Genomic DNA, 19,976 nt, shown 5'->3' on the forward strand with positions numbered 1-19,976 from the left:
TGTCGCTGTTGAACTCAATTCGAAATTTGTTACCTTCACTCCGTTATGCAAAGCTACTGCTAAATCAATTTCGAATGCATTTGTAAAACATTTTTTATTTCATGTAGGGCATGTATTGAAAGTAATTTCCGACAATGGACCACAATTTCGATCTGCTATATGGACACATATGTTACGAACAAGAAACATTTCTCCGATCTATATATCCAAGTATCACGCTTCTTGGAACCCTTGTGAACGACTAATGAAATAAATTGGTAAACCATGTAGAATATATTGCCATAAAATACGTATTGATTGGGATACACACTTACTGTCATTCCAGGATGTAATTAACTCCATACCAAATGAATCTACTATGCTATCTCTGACTGTTATACTGAAAAATGTTGAACCACCCAACAAAATTAAAGAACTAGTATCTTTTCCTACATCTCGTCGATTACGCCACCATGAAATAATTGACATTGCACTCAACAACATCAAACGTGCCACAGACCGCCGGAGACGACATCAAAAACCCCGTGACTTTCACGTTGGACAGAAGATATTAGTACGTACACACTATTTATCCAACAGAGGAAAGAGTAGATGCAGTAAATTTGAGCTTCTATACGCAGGTCCATATCGAATTCGCAGCATTCCTCACCACAATGTAGTACACGTCGAAACTTTGAGAACCAGAAAAAGCAAGGGCAATCACCATGTCTCCAATATTAAACCCTTTATTGAATGAATATACTTTATGATTTATCACACTGTAATGGCATTTGCACATATTTATATGAACACTTACTGATGATTATCATATTTTTTCTTGGCAAGAGCCCGGCAAGGTAAAGGTTAGCCGGTCGCTTTTCTTGTCGTTATATCAGACCGTGCACATTTCCATTTTTTGTGTATGTATGATTGTTTTCCTATCGAAAGTAGAATTTTTGTCTGTATGCACTGTGTAATCTTTAAGATATAACAAACACCAGTTGACTTTGACATTTTTTTTTTGATATCTCAATATCTTGATCATTCTACACTTTTTGCCACTACATTATGATACTGTGTGTACATTTTTTGCACTTGAAAACTGTCTATGTTTTTGACCTAATACGTTTGCTTTCATGCTATGCTGTATGCTTAATTATACCTCTATAAACAAGTTTTTATCTAATGGGTATATGATTTAAATGCAAGATATTAATCCTTATTCATCATTTTCAGAAAGCAATAACGTGTACAAGAAATAAATTAAACAAACCACAGTGGTTTATTGTGAAATGGAAATTTTACCATCGGAAAGAACGAAAGAAAATGCAGTATCTTGTCATGAAGAGTAAATGGATCAGAATTAACAAGCATTAACCAGAATATACTATACATATCGTATGATAGCAGTCTTGACTACTTATTTTGCTTTTAGAATACGAGGTGATTGAACAAGCTGTCAGACAGAACTACACATCTTAGTTTTAGTGATGAAATGTGCTAGAAATAAGAAACTCTATAGTACGAATAGTTGTACGAAGTAAATGGTAATATGAATAATGCATAACGAAGTGTCATTTTTTGCAGATGATAAGAAATGATGATGAATAATTATATCAAGAATATGGCAATATGAATAATGAAGTTTTTCTTTACAGATGAGAATAATGATGAAGTTTATATATTTACTATTAGTTAAGAGATGCTATGTAGTTATTTAAGTATTTGTTGCAGTTCGTTTTGACAGTATGTCTTATGTTGCATGGTATAATGACTGAATGTTTTGGAAAGGATAGCTAGAGTACATACATATTGAGTACACGTTTCATTACCTGTTAATTCGAAGTTCATTACTTTTCAGCATAATATGTGTTTCTTCTTTCAGCTCAATAATCCATTTTGCATTTTTTCCAGGAGAAGCTATTCATGAAATTAATGTGCTATAAGCAGTTAGTCATTAAACCTGTTCTAGTACTTGCATTTTTTTTACCCATTTGTGTGTATCATTCATGAATGTGATCACATATACTCTACTTGTTTCATAACCTTGCTTCAGCTGACTCATGATGAATGACGTTGTTAATCCTTATTTCCAGCAATAAGTCAAAAGGAAATATTTTCATGCCCCAGCAATTAATTATCGATCCCAACGCAATGCATTGCTAGCAAAAAAAGAAAGAATTATTACGAGTCCCAACTATTACCAGTAGACAACCAAATAATGCTACCAGTTTAAGATATATTTCTAGTCCTAAATGTAATACAAATTTTTCTCATGTATTGATTCCATTGTGTCTATGAATTAGTCAACCACAGACCTTGAGTAATAGTTACAGTGTGTTACATTTTAAATATGTGCTATGTCACTTGAATGATGAGTTCTGAGTAAACCTGAATGATGTTTTGTAATAATGCATAAATGCTATGCTAATAATTTCTTTAAATGATATTTTTGTTATACTCTATAAATGCTATGCCAATAATTAACTCATTTTCAATGATGACTTCTAAATAATGCTTTGTAACTGGCCAATGGGTGCCAATAATTACTGTATTGAGATGACTTATGAATAATGATTACTCAAATTGGTTGATAGACTAGTGTAATTCTCAATGATGACTAGCATAAGACTTAATGTCCTTCACCTTCTGACCTAATTACCAGAAATTACTGCAATATCCGTCTGTCCTGTCCATCCTCATGATCATGGAGCAGTATATTTGGTTTTTGCACTAATTCTACGTTGATGTGAGAGTATGGATTCTACAAGAATGTGGTGTTGACACATCATGCTGTCCACCACCTTGAACGATGGAGATGTTATTATTGTCCTACTGTTTGGTGTACCTAATGTACTACCAAAATGATAACATTGACTATTAATACAACATTTCAGTGTCTTGGCTACACTGATAAATACTTCAGGGAAGAGAACTTCAGATTGTCTCACTTGGTGTTGTGCTTCTGTAGAATGATATGGACTTTCAGTGCAGCTACATGCAACCTACTGTGCTACAACCATGATGCAATCCTTCCCATTCATTTCCTAGTTCTTGAAATATGCTAAAGACTTCTACAGTGCGTGTGCATTTTATTTCACTCCATGATATGTTATGTAAAAATGCTAAAGACTTCTACAGTGCGTGTGCACTTTATTTCACTCCATGATATGTTATGTAAAAATGCTAAAGACTTCTGCAGTGCTTGTACACTTTATTTCACTCCATGATATGTTACGTAAATATGCGTAAGACTTTTACAGCGCGTGTGCACTTCATTTCGTTTGTTAATATGATCAGTTATCCTAAATACGCTAAAGACTTCTACAGTGCGTGTGCACTTTATTTCACTCCATGATATGTTGTAAATATGCTAAAAACTTCAAGAGTGCGTGTGCACTTTATTTCATTTTTAGAGTAATCAGTTCTTGTAAAATTTTAAAGATTTTTACAGTGCGTGTGCATTTTTTTTCATTTGTTAATAAGATCAGTTGTCCTAAAAACACTAAAGACTTATACAGTGCATGTGCACTTTATGTCATTTGTTAATATATTTTGTATTCAGTGCGTGTGCTATTTCACTTCATGATATGTTATGTAAAAATGCTAAAGTCTTATACAGTGCGTGTGCACTTTGTTATTTGTTAATATCTTTTGTACTCATTGTGTATACTTTTTGTCATTTCTTGATATATTCTATACTCAGTGCGTGTGCACTCTATTTCATTACTTAATATGTTCTGCACTTATCAATAATGTATACACTCTGTGACTGTAGACTTAGTAACTAAATAGATTTTAGAAAAATTTGTTGCTCATGGCAAGTCCAATTGACTCACCATCGCTGCCAAATTTTTGCCCCCCCCCCCCCCCCCTAGTGGAAGGTTATGTAAGAGGTCCGAGGTCCGAGCAGATGTAATTTCGATGTATTGCTCACGCGCTGCCTGCGATATGTAAGGTATAAGAGAATCTCAGACCAGAGAGCAGTGTTGACTGCAGTAGGAACTGTGTAGCTGTAGCAGTAAGTTGTTGCTAGCGAGCAGTCTAGTCTGGTGTATCGTGTTGGCTGGGCCGGTCGTGGTGCAGCGATGCCGGAGCCTGAGCATTATTGTATAAGGTAAAAAAGCAGCCTCGCGCATAAGTAGTATTGTTATCTCAAGTCCCATGTAAATGTTTTAAAAATGTCCTAATAATCTTTCTCATAAAAAAAATTACTTTTAACAACCATTCATTTCAATTTAAAGAATTTACTAATTTCTCCAATCCATGATCATCCCGATTATTGCAAAAGAAAAATCAGTTGTTTCCTTTCATAAATGACAAATCTATCGGTCAGCATTGCACAGGGCTGTGCCAGAAAAATTTATTGTAAGAGCAGATATATATGCGTAATCCGGCGACTTCATTGAGGTAAGAATTTTTCTTTTTTTATTCAGAATGATCTTTCAGGGCCATGACGCAGCACTGCTGACGTCCAAAATTTACCAGATTAAATTCACAGTCAATTATTGAAAAAGTATAAGTGAGCGACAATTTAATTGAGAGGTAAGTTACATTGTATTATTACCAGGTTACTAAATTTATTTTTTGTTGGGACATTACACTGAATGTGAACGACATAATTTTATTTTTACTGTTGAGAGGTTTAGCAATTTTTCTGTTTTGAGGTTACAGTAAATGAGGATATTATGTATTTTACTTTGTGGGGAGGTTACAATGTTTTCTTTTATAAAATAATCTGTGCGTACTGCTTCGATCTACCATGAGAGGCACCCACATGCCTTGCTCATACTGTGGCATCAAACATTCAGGCCTGCAAGATAAGTGGTCTGCCAAGTGAGTGGATTCATTCTTATTTATCGAGTAACATGAACTCTAGTACTCACAATTAAGTTACAAATTATTCTTCTGTATGAATATTACGCAACGGAAACGCAAATCTGACTATTAGTAATTTACACAACTCTGACTGTTCACTACGCACTGGCAATACCACATTTTCTTTTTTATTTAACGGCTTTGATCAACACGTGGCCATCGCACTGAATATGAATGGCGCACACATTATAAATTCCGGATATCATGGCAACATATAATTCGATGGAAAAGGCCACCAATCTTTTTCTTTTCACTATCTTATTTATTCCGATAAATTCTATAACCTAAACACACAAATTCTATAACCTACAACAATAACACATGAGAAATTCCGCCCAGAGGGCATGGCTTTACATTGGTGATTCTCTATCTTATGGTCTCGTAATTCTTTAACGCTACAGTGCACTTTCTGGATAGGATGGTGGATCTTTTGCTATATCTCACACTTCGACTCTCACAACCATCATCACGAAACTTTCCTCCAGACCGAGTGGTACAAAAGGAACATGCATAACCCACTACCTCTGAAACTACCTTGCTACTCTCCCATGCAAACCACACATACTTAAATTACATGACATAAACCACACTGCAACATGGAATACAACATAAGGAATAGTCACAACATTATAATTACATCACTTTCAGCTTTCCCACTTCAATTAGTATTCATCCCAGTTCCACACGACACTGCCCCACTTCGTAACTTTTCTTTCCTACTACGAACTCTGGACATTATATGCACGTCTTCCTGTGCAATGCAAGCCAAGTGGCGTTGCTGGATAGACGGCTGACTCACCTTGCTTCTCTCTCAGAGTATTATAATTTGAATCAAGCGTCACACGGAAACATAACACGCAAAGTAATATTAAGGACATATTCATCACACACGCGAGTCCTCAACGGATACCATGGACGAGTACTTCTCTTTATCCTTTGTCTCATACACAGATTGAGACTCACACAGTATTCACCATGTGGAAGTACTCGTCTCTAATTTCAAGTCCTGCACACGCCATTTCTTAAATATGTCCAACTTATAGTACACATGCTAGTAATTCAGCTTAACTTAAGCACTCGGAAGTATTTCAACTTATAGCTACATGTGGTTTCATTGTGACCGTTGGTCACTTCCGAAGATTACTACGATCCCATTAATATTACCTGCCTGACATTTAATTCTCCCCACAAAAGTTCCTGAAATAGAGAAATGATTATTCTAAACTACTCTTAAGTATTTCACATGCATACCATGTCTCCACTCTTTTGTCCTTATGGAGCACGCCTAAGACAGGTCGTACCAACACTAGATCCAGCGGCAGAGTGCTGAAACATGGCCGTTCTTCAGGTCCTCCCGCACCTCTGCCAAAGTGGGGGAGCACCTTACTACCGTATTGGTCAGCCACATTTCAGGCACTCAAAGCTCCAGTAAATTTTATCTCTTTGGTTCTACCAAAGGTGACCCAAGTACCGTCTCAAAGATGATCATATATTCACATTCACTATCTGCGGTTAGCAGACGACCATACATTCATTCATTTCACAGATCTCACCAAACTGGATGTAGGGATTTATTTTGTGGGAGTGCACATGTGATCAATTAAATAAATAAATTGTCATTCTTTCCCACACTGGTATCCGGCTTCGCTGTATTAATTGAAATTGAGTTATTTTTACAAAAAATATGTTGTTCTGACAAGAATAATGAAGTATGTTGTACCTATTTTCAATGTCGGGCGGTACTGTACCCTTTCACCCATAACTTCCAGAAAACTGCAGTTCAGAGAAATACAGCAACTTTGACAACAACAAACTATACACAATAAAAAACCTGAGTGTGTGCTCACCATCATCACCATTTCACTTACCACAGCAACAGTCAACAGAGGTTTGCAGATTAAGTACGGCCACGCTAGCTGGTAAATGAGGGAAACGCTTTAACAGGGTTACCAAAACCATTAGTCTGAAAATTATACACATGGTACAAGATTGTAAAATAAACAATTTTAGTTGAAGAGTAAATAGTTGCAGATGAATATTTAATATATTTTAGACACAAACAACTTGCATCCTAAGGTAGCACCCCAAGCTTATCTAGAACGAAACATTCAGTCTGCAACAGTGTGGGTTGTTTCCAGACTTCCTGCCATACTACTGTACGCTACACCGGGACTAGAAGTCGGAACCTTGTCTTTCTGGAGCATCGTTGTGTCAAACCTATATGGAACTTGCTACTGTGCAGACTAACAGTTAGTTTTATTTTAAATTAATTTTTCAGTGTGTTTAATTTCCAAGTATGTTAGTTAAAATACAACTCCTATTGTAACATATATTTCGTATTCTCCCGAGAAACATTTAGTGGGCAGAATGGAGACCATCATGCGTTTATTTATTGAGAGTTTCCATCATTCAATACAGCAGGAGAGGCCGAGGGAACACTGGTCCAACATGACGAGTTTAGCGTCCTGGAGCGTTTTCAAGAAGGTCCCAGGTAGAGGAATTCTAGCTGGAGAGAATAATTCTGCACTGTTTTTCTGCCATGACATCCCTGGGAGAGAACGTAGCCAGACTGTGTCTCAAAATATTGCCATCTATATCCACTTACCCCAGTGCGAAAATAAAAAAATACTATGAATGTCCCATTAAGAATACATTTTGGACACACAAGTAAGTTCCACCATCCTTTGCTGTAGTTCTTGTCGTTCAGAAGCAAACAAAGTAACCTGAAAATCTATGATGATCCCGGTGAGATTCGTCTGTGTGCATTCCGTCTTTATCTCAGGTTGATGATATGAAGTCCTGCCATTGGCCAATAGAAAGTACGTAACCCCTTGCTCTATTCCGAACTTTTCCTCTCTTGATGTAATCGAATGAACATCAGTCTTGATGTAAATATTCTTCAACGTACTGGTGAGTGTAGATTCTGTCCCTTGGTGTTCACGGATTTTATTGTGGCAGATTCAGATGTGGTATCTGATATTCATTGCTTCTTTCTGTAGCTTTGTTCACGACCTGTAGGTCGAACATGGTGCTAAACCCACTAGCTATGGCCAGCTTGTTCCTTTCCCCTGGTTAGGTAATCAATAAGGATTCTTATAAAAAGGTCGGTACTATTGACAACTAATGAACCCTGAAGTTCTTCATATCTTCTGTTCTCACTTTCTTGCGGATAATAATTACAATATAATTCTCACTATATGGTACCATCTTTTCAAGTGAACTTTGTGTGAACAGCCGTGGAAGTTTTACTTTTCACCACTTCTCCCCCTCCTTCCATCGTTTCTAGTGTCATCACGTCACTCCCAGTGGATTCCGTTCTTCCACATCCTGAAATGATGACGCTGTTTCCTGTAGTAGAGCTTGCCGAATGCATTCGTCTCACAATATGTTATCTAACTGTAAATTAGGTACCCTGAACAGGTTTTTGAAGAAACCTTGCAAACACTTTTGGTATGTTCTTCTTTAAGTATTTCTGGCATAGAATTTTCGATAGTTTTCCAGAAACGCATCCGGGATATCATTAACGCTATTACCGATATTTCGGCTGACAACCTTTCAGTTATTTTTAAGGTAAGTCGCTTGCGAGATTTTTCAAGCGCTTAAAGAGTTAATCGTATCCCGGTTGTACTACCGAAAATTGATAGAACATTTGATACTATCTTTCGGTTCATGGTAACCATCACACCTGACATCCTGACGGAAGTGATATCCAGCACAAGTGCCAATTCACATTGTTCATACATCAGGTTTCGCTTGTCTCCCTTAAGGGCTTATTATACTTTCTTGTACATGTTTCTTAAGAAATTTCCTCAGTTGAGCTAATTCTGTCTGACTTCTACTGTCATTTTCTTTTTTTCTCTGCATCAGCTGTCTTATGTCCTTTGAATTTCACTTGTTCTCTTCGCTCTTGCAATATCTGTATCTGTTTCCAGAGTATTTGTTACCTCTCATTTCTGATATTATTTAAGTCTACAGTGTCTTCATCCCCTGGAGGGGTAAACTTTTTGTTACTTTTAATTGACATTCTTCATCTTTTATTTTTTTGTATCAATGAACTATATTTGCCCTTAATGAGTCTCATTATTTCTGAGCTAGTGTCCAGATTTATTCTGGATCTTATTAGCATGTGGTCACTAGAGACCCGCAACTGCCTTTGGACCAATATATAAGCTCAGTTTTTTCGTTGTTTGACACCACGTATTCAATACCATTCCTAATTAAATTTTTTCAGCATTATTTTCATTTTATGCCTCAGATTTTGTTGGAAAGAGTGTTCAGGGTGTGTGTTCCGTTCTTATTACTTAATTCTACTAGCGCGTTTCGTGTGTCATTCCTGATACCGAATACGAAGTACTGTGGCGTTCACTGTGCTATTCAGTGGTTTGGTATTTAACTAATTTGTAAATGAAAATAATAATCTTATTTTATTACATTGAGTAATTACTAAATAATTTTTCTCCCGGCTAAAGATTTGGTCAAGTTGCTAAAGAACTCCAAGTTAACGTCGTGTTAAAGTGTTGTCTGTAAGTTGTGTAAGTGCCACTAAATCACAGTTCATGCAACAGATTCTATACAACTATTGATTATGATTGAAGCAGTTATCTTCAGCAAAATGATCACTAAAACCACTGAATATAAGCCGCGCACAACACTGACGTATGTTACCTGAAACAATATTCTTCGCAACTCGTGCGTAATTAATTTCGGTTCCATACATCAGCTGGAAAAGTTTGTTATAACGATCGTGCTATGAGCACTGTTTTTAAAGAACCAATCTGATTCGAATCATTTTCATTAAAATGAGTTCGGAACCACCGGTGCACATTTATTTTTATACATTTGTATTACCTTCGCCATTTATGTCTGCAGAGTTTCGTAATTTGAATTTGCCGGTGAGATAATTGTTAAGATGGCGGCAGACAATTGATAGAGATTTTCTATTGTTAGACTAAATAAGTAAGTATTTGAAATGCTTATTAAACTCTATAAACTCTACTTTCGTATTGTGCACTATTTAGACTTCATCAAGCAAACATTTGATTTGTTTCTAAGGAAAACACAGACAAAAACGAGATACAAATCGCTATCATCAATGGCTGCGCTCGTTGCAGCGGAAAGAAATAATTAACACAGATAATGCTTACTGAGAGAGGAATTAAAGTTACAAATAACTATTCACTCATATTTATAATAGTAATTAACTCTATTCTTCTCAAGTAATAATTAACAAATAATTACAATAACTTAACAGACCTCAGTTTGATATGCGTCCGCAACCTACAAAAGCCAACCAACGAAAGGTAAAAACAAAGGAAGACAAACGCAGATCATAAAAGGAATTTACAATTATCATTGTCTTTGTATGATACACATCGATATGTCCAATTACATCATAGAATATTATATAGATAATTAATATTTATCATCTTTTTTAATATGTCGAATAGATAATGTTTATAACTGTTACAGGCATAATTTCCTGTCGTCGCACTGTAGCTAAAATTTATCTCGTGCATGTTACAGTACCACACAGAAGTCATTTAGTAACTTTCGCATTACCGCCGCTGATAATTACGCAATGATATGAATAACTTTTCTCGGACAGCTTTTGTAGCTGCTTAGAATGATTTTAAACTTTCTCACTAGTGTGCGAGATCGTTCTAGCGAAAATTTGTTTTACTTCCATTGAATATTTAATTTTGATGTTACACCTACTGTTGTTGTTGAGGTGCCTTGAATATCAAGAATGCAATCTGTATCTTTTTGTTAATGATAAACTCTACTCCAATGTACCCACATTGGTATTTGCCTCTACAGTTAAGACATTTTCTGTCAGTGTCTATATCTGATCCATTTCCTTGTTTCGTACCTTTGATATTCCAATGAAATCCAATCGACGTTATTTACTTTCGCTTTCTGTCCCAGTAGCCTACCTTCAATTGTAAGCATCCATGGCGTGTCTTTGTGAATAATGATACTTTGTTTCTCCAAATCTTCCTGCAGTAAGACGTGAAAGTAGCTGGCTGCGCCTCTAGTTATGGATATATTAAAACCTCTCAGTCCACTACTTCCAACTGGTTTTAACGGCGGGGTGCAACTCCTCCATCCCACGGCTGAGAGTAGCAACGGAAGAGCGTCAGCTACAAGCAGGTGACTGCTCCGAGGCAGTGGAAACGACAACAGTTCCGAAGAAATGGTTCATCCTGAAAGTGTTCAGTTAGTAGTACCAAACAACACTCAGATTTCACGGACAAGAGTTAAGAAAAACAGGAATAAACTGTAAGCAGATGGATTCATCTGCTACTGACTGACTATAAAAGGACTTTTGATTACGCAGCACACCATTCGGTCCAAGATATGGTGCTGAATGGAGAGCTGCACTAGAGATCATGATTCTCCGCCGCAGCTGTTGAGATTACGAGTGTAGAGGGCACGTTTTGGCTTTAGTTACTTCACCATTATGGCCCCATAGAGAGGCTGATTCCGTGTGGCGCGAGTGTGGGGCTTACACCACTAAGCCATTAGGCGGCTCCCACCCCACCGCCCTTCCATCACGGCGATAAACATAATGGTGTCGTAAATCGGCGGCCGCCATAGCTCTTAACAAGTGGGGGCTGGGCTGACCACCGTCGTCCCTGCGACTTTTTCACTTTCCGCGACGCAATTACGGCGCCGACAGCGCACCTAGCGGCCGCGTCGCAATCTGCGCCGTTATAAGCTGTATGGCCCCTGACCCCGGCAGCGCCTCTAAGTGGGCAATAAAGCGCCCAGGCCACGGGTAGTGGAACTGCGCGTGCGTCGCGGCCAGTCTAACGGCCAGGAGTAGCTCCACCCGATCGCAGTTGGCTCCGTTTCGTGAACTTTTCAGCAAGGTACGTCCTGCGTGAGATACAGCAGCGATGTACAGTCTGTGACCACCTCGACTTTACGGCTGTAAGTAGCAGCGTCGAACTCCGTACTTCGTTGTCCTGCGTACTGTCGACATGATGGTGACTTAAATGTCGACGTCAGCTGCATAGTAGGGACTATTTACAGTTTGGTATGCCGGTACGGTATCGCGCCTCAAGCCCATCATAAGAGTCACAGCTTTTTGAAGTGTTGTTTTAATGATATGAGCCACATACCACCGAATAGAAAAAAAAAACTTGATAATAAGGTCAGAGGACGCTGAATCTAGACAAATTTTACAGATACCACACTTCCGAAATGACTGTTCCGGAACTACTTCCATAAGACCAGAGCGAATTAGCGACGAGCAACCCGAAATTTGTCTGTTAAGAGCACGTATTTTTTGGTGCTATGACAATCGTTCGCAACACGCCAGGAATTTTCTACAGGGAGCGCCAAACATTTCTCCCGCGATATCAACTTTTGTAGCCAAGCAGGAATATCGAGCATTTGTCGTAAAATATTTGATTTAAGAAAAAAGTGGTGCCTACAGTTTAATTTTGTTTTCTTTTTCAGCACTGACTAATTTCACGCTTACTGATCTACCATATTTGTTTAAAATACTAGTCCATTAATGCTTTCTGTATATTAGCAAAAATTAAAATGAACTTTGTGGCCTTTATATTGCATTATTAGAAAAATTGCTCCTTACAGTGCCACATGTCTACAGTCTCACTGCCGTGCTGCTTCTGCAGTACCGTTTATTATCTTATCAAATTAGCTGCATTACGGCATTTTTAAAGTAGCTGCCTTACTAGTCAAGCTTTGCTCGTTAAATACGGAAAATTCAAGTCTAACGTAACCGGCTATAGATACGTATTTAATGTTTGCCTAGATTTCACTGTTGCTTACTTACGTACTAGGTTCTCCACAGAATCCGCAGTCGGTCTTTGGTCTGGCCAGTAGGCATCCTCCATCTTCTTCAGTCCATGTATTCTTCTCCACCTGTTCCCTTGGTACTCATGTCCTCTCTGATCCCGTCAGTCCAACTCAGCCGTGGTCTTCCTCTTGGCCCGTTATTTGTGATGTCCTCCACCACCGGCATGGTGATCGAACCTTCTTGACGCATTACATGCCAGTACCACTTCAGTGTCCTCTCTCTAGTCATCTACATCCACAGCTCTATGACTACTGTCCAGATCACAACCTCGCAGAGGGTTCAATGAACCACCTTCAAGAAGCTGTCTCTCTACTCTGGAAAGACGTCCTGGAAAAACGAGCTCTTAAATCTTTCTGTGCGATCTCTAATTTCTCTTATTTTGTCATGATGATTATTTTTCCTATCTGGGTGGGTGCCAACAAAGTATTTTCGCAATCGAAGGAGAAAGTTGGTGATTGAAATTTCACGAGAAGATCCTGCTGTAAGGTAAAACGCATTTGTTTTAGTGATTGCCGCCCCAGTTCATGTAACGTGTCCGTGGCACTTAATCCCCTATTTCACGATAATGCAAAACGATCTGCCCCTCTTTGAACTTTTTCGATGTCCCCCGTCAATCCTACCTGATACGGATCCCAAAACGCACAGCAGTGGTCCAGATTGGCGCGGACAAGCGTAGTGTAAGTAGTTTCTTTGGTAGATCTGAGTGTTTCGCAAATAAATCATCACGGACTTTGTTTACGTATGTAGTTAAGTTTACACGGCTTTAGATTTGTGTGATTTATCGTGTAACCGAAATTTAGCGGATTTCTTTTAGTACTCATGTGGATTACTTCACACTTTTCATTCATGATTCAGAGTGAACCGCCACTCTTAGCACCATACAAATATCTTCTCTAAATCATGTTGCAATTGGTTTTGTTCATCTGGTGGCTTTACATACTGTAAATTACTGCATTATCTGCAAACAATGTTCAGATTGTCTGCTGTGTCGTTCATGTAAATCTGTAACAGCAGAGGACCTATAATACTTCCTTGGGGAACGCCAGATATTACTTCTGTTTTACTCAATGACTTTCCGTCATTTGCTACTAGCTGTAACCTTTCTTACAAGAAATCACGAATCCAGTCATACAACTGAGGCGGTAATCCATAGGGACGCAATTTCATTAGAAGACGCCACTATGCCCAGCGATGTGTACAACTTCTGCAGTTAGCGATTATTCCAGTTCCTGTATGTCCAGACGCCTCCACCCTTCACCGGTCCCAAAATCTGCCTAATAACAGAATTCTTTAATCTCAGGAGTTTTCAACCTGTCTTTTGGCTGAAAGCTCAGGTCTCTGATCGGTATAGGACCACAGGTCGTATTACAGACCTGTAGATCTTAATTTCTCTGGATCTCGACAAAAGGCGGGACCTGGACAGCTTAGAGAGTGCAATTCTTGACCTTTTTCCAGCTTTTCTTGATCTACTTAATTCGTTTCAATTGCTGCTGCTCCAAGATTTTTGAACTCTTTTACCTTTGAAAAGATTTTACCGTCCACACCTAAAGCCTGTCATCATTCTCTCTGCTGACTGCGAGATATATGGTCTTATCCATCAAGCCTGCTCTCATTCTCTCTTAATCTGAACCAGATCTTGGTCATTCTGTGCTGCTAAAACTGCATCATCCGAATAGGTCAGGTTGTTGATCCTTCTACCCAGCTAATTCATGTCTAGGATAGTTACTTTACTGTGTGCTCTTTCTAGTGTGAGACTAAATAGGAGGAGAGAGAGGCAGATTCCTATCCACACTCTAGTCCTCACCTCGAACTTCTCCGACGTCGTCATTTAATTTACTTAGCATCTGCGCTCTTCAGCATAACAGATATTAGCTGGAGTAAGTTTAAAGGCACATACTTGGGCGCGCTCGTCGCTGACTGGCTGTCGTTTTATGCTCCACGAAAGTGCATTTCCAACACGTGGTTAGGTGGAAAGTATTGCCTGATTCGACGCCCCATACCCTTTTGTGACAGTATAAACAAGTATTTTTTCTCCACCCTGTATACGTGCATGAGACTGACTGTAGTTAATACATTCGTAATTGCTTGTGTGTATAAACGATTAAGGTACGATACCTTAAGCATGATGTCTATGAAACCAAAAAATGTTCCATTGTACACTGTGTAAGGTGTCAGGCAAATCCAACACCTTCCATGAAAACCCTGACATGATAAGCAAATCCAGTAGTATTCACATAGCTCCGAATAAATCGTGACATTAAATTAACCAAAGTAATACGAGTAACGAGTGAGCAAATGGAATACCACAGACTGACATAAGAATGCCTAAATGCATGTCATACCTTCCCACCATGAGACAGACGCAGTTCCGAGGGGAGAAATGAGAACAGAAGCCGAGAGCAGAACCGTGTTAAGCTAGAAGGCCCTACGATAAGGGACGGACACCCACGTCGCCAGCTAACCACCAAGACCACCGCCCCCCCGCCCATGTTAAAAGCTAGAGCCCTCCAGAAGAACAGTATAGATCTTACGGTAACACTAAAAGGGCCACACCAGCTGCAAGTTTTAGCGTGAGACTTTTTGTCGTCTCTGTTACGTTGCAAACCTAAAAAACATTGCCCCACCACGAAAAGTAACCGCTAGGACCACCCCCATCCCATGTTAAAAGCTAGAGCCCTCCAGAAAAACAGTATAGATCTTACGATAACACAAAAAGGGCCACACCAGCCGCAAGTTTTAGCGTGAGACTTTTTCGCGTCTCTGTTACGTTTCAAACGTTAAAAACATTTCCCCACCACGAAAAGTAACCGCCGGGACAACCCCCCAGCCCAGGCTGTTCAAACCGAGCTCCAGGGAGCCGGAGCGCTCCGGAGCGCTCACTGCGGCAGCTCGGAGCCCGCGTGGAGGGGGAAAGCGAACTCACTGCCCCCTGGCCGCATGCAGCCGCAACTGACGCAATAATCCGTGTTCAATGACTGCTATGACTAGCCGCGGGAGCCCTGTACCTCTATTGGAGGATACCTTTCTATTCATTGAGCGGGATGGTCGTCCGCAATGTCTTGTATGTCATAAAGTATTTAATTCTGCGAAGAGGTACAATATACAACGACATAATACCCGTCTTCACGCAGCGCACTACGATCAGGTAGAAGGCGTTGCACGCAGAGAACTGGTAGCCAGGCTTAAGAACGACGTACCAGGAGACGTAAGTTCAAAAACGGTTTCGTAATACGGAGGGTATCAAAACATGCAACATAGTTCGTGTTCTGTAATGCGTTTACAATTTTCGGGTGAACGAGAGCCGAGAAAACACTACTGAATCTGCAAATCGAGCAAGCTACAGGGTCGCTCACATCATTGCGACAAGTGGCAAGCCGTTTTCGGTGGGACCACTCGTAAAATCGTGCATGGTAGCAGTTGCAGAATGTTTGTTTCCAAGGTAGGTGCAGGCAATTGAAGGGGTTTGCCTCTCGAAGCAAACAATGTCTCGTCGAATACTGGACATGGCAGCGGATTTAGACACACAGCTCTGGAAAAAGGCGGAGAACTTTGTTGCATATTCGCTAGCGCTTGACGAAAGCACCGACGTATCGGACTGTGCTCAGCTTGCAGTCTTTGTTCGTGGCGTCGACATGGAGCTGCAAGTAACTGAAGAACTCTTGGATGTGGTACCACTCGATTACACCGCAACAGGACGTGACGTTTTTGAAGCTGTTTGTGAATCAGTGGACAATATGAATTTGCCGTGGGATAAGCTCCATTCTGTAGCGACGGAGGGTGCACCACAAATGATCGGGCGTCACCAAGATTTTGCTTCTCGTTTGAAAAATAAACTCAGGGACGGATTCGGGAAAGACATTTTGACTCTTCATTGTTTTATTCACCAAGAGGCACTGTGTGCTGAAACAGTAGAGCTAGGTGGCGTAATGAAATGTGTGAATTTTTTGCGGCGTCACGGTATGAATCATCGCCAATTCAAAGAATTCCTGAAAGATATGGAAGCGGAGTATGGGGATATACCTTACCACAGTACAGTTCGTTGGCTGAGTCGGGGAAAAGTTCTTGATGTTTTCTTTGCCATTCTTGAGGAAATATCCCTTTTTCTCGAAATAAAAGGGGAAGAAATGCGCCGGCCGCGGTGGTCTCGCGGTTAAGGCGCTCAGTCCGGAACCGCGCGACTGCTACGGTCGCAGGTTCGAATCCTGCCTCGGGCATGGATGTGTGTGATGTCCTTAGGTTAGTTAGGTTTAAGTAGTTCTAAGTTCTAGCGGATTGATGACCACAGAAGTTAAGTCCCATAGTGCTCAGAGCCATTTGAACCATTTCGAAGAAATGCGTTGCCTGAAAGTTATAAAATGGATATCAGGCCTGGCGTTCCTAGCTGACATAACTATGCATCTGAATAATTTAAATCTGTCACTGCAGGGCAAAGGGCAGCTAATCGTTGACATGCACGACCAGATCAAAGCGTTCATGGAAAAGTTACGTTTATTTGACAGGCAGATGAGTTATGGACATTTAACGTTCTTCAATCGCCTTGCTTCTTTACAACTACCTGAAGGTACTAATTTCGGCGATTACCAAGCAAAATTAAAGCAGCTCACCACGTCGTTTGAAACACGATTCCGAGACCTCACTAGTTTGGAAATGGAACTCAAGGTGTTCAGCACTCCTTTTCCAGTTTCCCCCGATGACTTGTCACTGTCACTTCAATTGGAGATTACTGATGTGCAAAATTCAACTTTGTTGAAAGAGAGGTACTACAACACGTTGGATGTGTCACGATGGTATCGTTCATTACAGCAAAAAACATTTCCCAAGCTTCACAACAATGGCGCTCAGATCATGTGCATGTTTGGATCTATGTGTTGTTGTGAGCAGCTTTTCTTAGCAATGAAAAGAGTAAAAAGTAAGGAACGATCGTTTCTTCAGGATGCAACAATGAAGGCCATCCTCCGCATTAACGCTGCGAACACTTTGACGCCTGATATTTCCGATCTTGTAATGAAAAGAAAATGTCAAGCTACAGAGGCCCAATAAATTTAGTATGCAATTTCTTGTAAAACAGTTGTTTCTTATTTATTTCCTGAACATGGTATTTCCTGGTGTAGCACGACACCACGTCTTAGCAGCTAAGAGTATGAGGTTGTCGATCTTGTAAGACGCAGCTGGCACATCAAAACGCTTGTCTTGCCGCCTGCCTCAGCCAGCCGTGCCACGTGCCGGCGTGCCGGCCCACTTGACTGGTCACAGCGAGCGACGCGGCTCCCTGGAGCAGCGAGCGCTCCGCGGCTCACAACGGAGCCGACGAGCTGGAACAGCCTGCCCCAGCCCATGTTAAAGGATAGAGCCCTCCATTTTTCTAAACCACCTTCGGTAAATGGTAGTAAGGAGAAGTTAGAAAGGAGTTGCTTCCAAGACGGCGAGCTGGATGGAGCTGCGCCAGCCGCCGCCCCCTGACGAACACCGACAAGGTAATGAACGCACACGATGCCGCATTTTTGAGCGCATAAGGCTTCGCTCAGAACTGCACAAGTCTCATCTGTTACATCCCCTTTTTACGTAACACTAGTGTCGATCGTCAATTGAAGCTCATGGTATTCACATTTGCTACGTAAGTCAAAATCTGAAACGCGATGATTTTTCTGTTATATCATTATTGAGAAGCCACACCAGCCACTGTAATTTACGACAAGTTAGATAAGTAATTAAAGATAATTGAGGGTCACTGTAGACCATTTTGATAGTTTTCTCTTTTGTGAAACTTAATTTAAACCTACACTCCTGGAAATTGAAATAAGAACACCGTGAATTCATTGTCCCAGGAAGGGGAAACTTTATTGACACATTCCTGGGGTCAGATACATCACATGATCACACTGACAGAACCACAGGCACATAGACACAAGCAACAGAGCATGCAAAATGTCGGCACTAGTACAGTGTATATCCACATTTCGCAGCAATGCAGGCTGCTATTCTCCCATGGAGACGATCGTAGAGATGCTGGATATACACTTTTCCACCTGGCGCCTCAGTTGGACCAGCGTTCGTGCTGGACGTGCAGACCGCGTGAGACGACGCTTCATCCAGTCCCAAACATGCTCAATGGGGGACAGATCCGGAGATCTTGCTGGCCAGGGTAGTTGACTTACACCTTCTAGAGCACGTTGGGTGGCACGGGATACATGCGGACGTGCATTGTCCTGTTGGAACAGCAAGTTCCCTTGCCGGTCTAGGAATGGTAGAACGATGGGTTCGATGACGGTTTGGATGTACCGTGCACTATTCAGTGTCCCCTCGACGATCACCAGTGGTGTACGGCCAGTGTAGGAGATCGCTCCCCACACCATGATGCCGGGTGTTGGCCCTGTGTGCCTCGGTCGTATGCAGTCCTGATTGTGGCGCTCACCTGCACGGCGCCAAACACGCATACGACCATCATTGGCACCAAGGCAGAAGCGACTCTCATCGCTGAAGACGACACGTCTCCATTCGTCCCTCCATTCACGCCTGTCGCGACACCACTGGAGGCGGGCTGCACGATGTTGGGGCGTGAGCGGAAGACGGCCTAATGGTGTGCGGGACCGTAGCCCAGCTTCATGGAGACGGTTGCGAATGGTCCTCGCCGATACCCCAGGAGCAACAGTGTCCGTAATTTGCTGGGAAGTGGCGGTGCGGTCCCTTACGGCACTGCGTAGGATCCTACGGTCTTGGCGTGCATCCGTGCGTCGCTGCGGTCCGGTCCCAGGTCGACGGGCACGTGCACCTTCCGCCGACCACTGGCGACAACATCGATGTACTGTGGAGACCTCACGCCCCACGTGTTGAGCAATTCGGCGGTACGTCCACCTGGCCTCCCGCATGCCCACTATACGCCCTCGCTCAGAGTCCGTCAACTGCACATACGGTTCACGTCCACGCTGTCGCGACATGCTACCAGTGTTAAAGACTGCGATGGAGCTCCGTATGCCACGGCAAACTGGCTGACACTGACGGCGGCGGTGCACAAATGCTGCGCAGCTAGCGCCATTCGACGGCCAACACCGCGGTTCCTGGTGTGTCCGCTGTGCCGTGCGTGTGATCATTGCTTGTACAGCCCTCTCGCAGTGTCCGGAGCAAGTATGGTGGGTCTGACACACCGGTGTCAATGTGTTCTTTTTTCCATTTCCAGGAGTGTAGATTATAGATGTGATATGGCATAGGCAATGGCAAGGAAATTGTTTCTGAAGAAGAGAAATTTGTTAACATCGAGTATAGATTTAAGTGTCAGGAAGTCGTTTCTGAAAGT

The sequence above is a fragment of the Schistocerca piceifrons genome, chromosome 4 (assembly GCF_021461385.2).
Source record: "Schistocerca piceifrons isolate TAMUIC-IGC-003096 chromosome 4, iqSchPice1.1, whole genome shotgun sequence".
NCBI lineage: Eukaryota > Metazoa > Arthropoda > Insecta > Orthoptera > Acrididae > Schistocerca > Schistocerca piceifrons.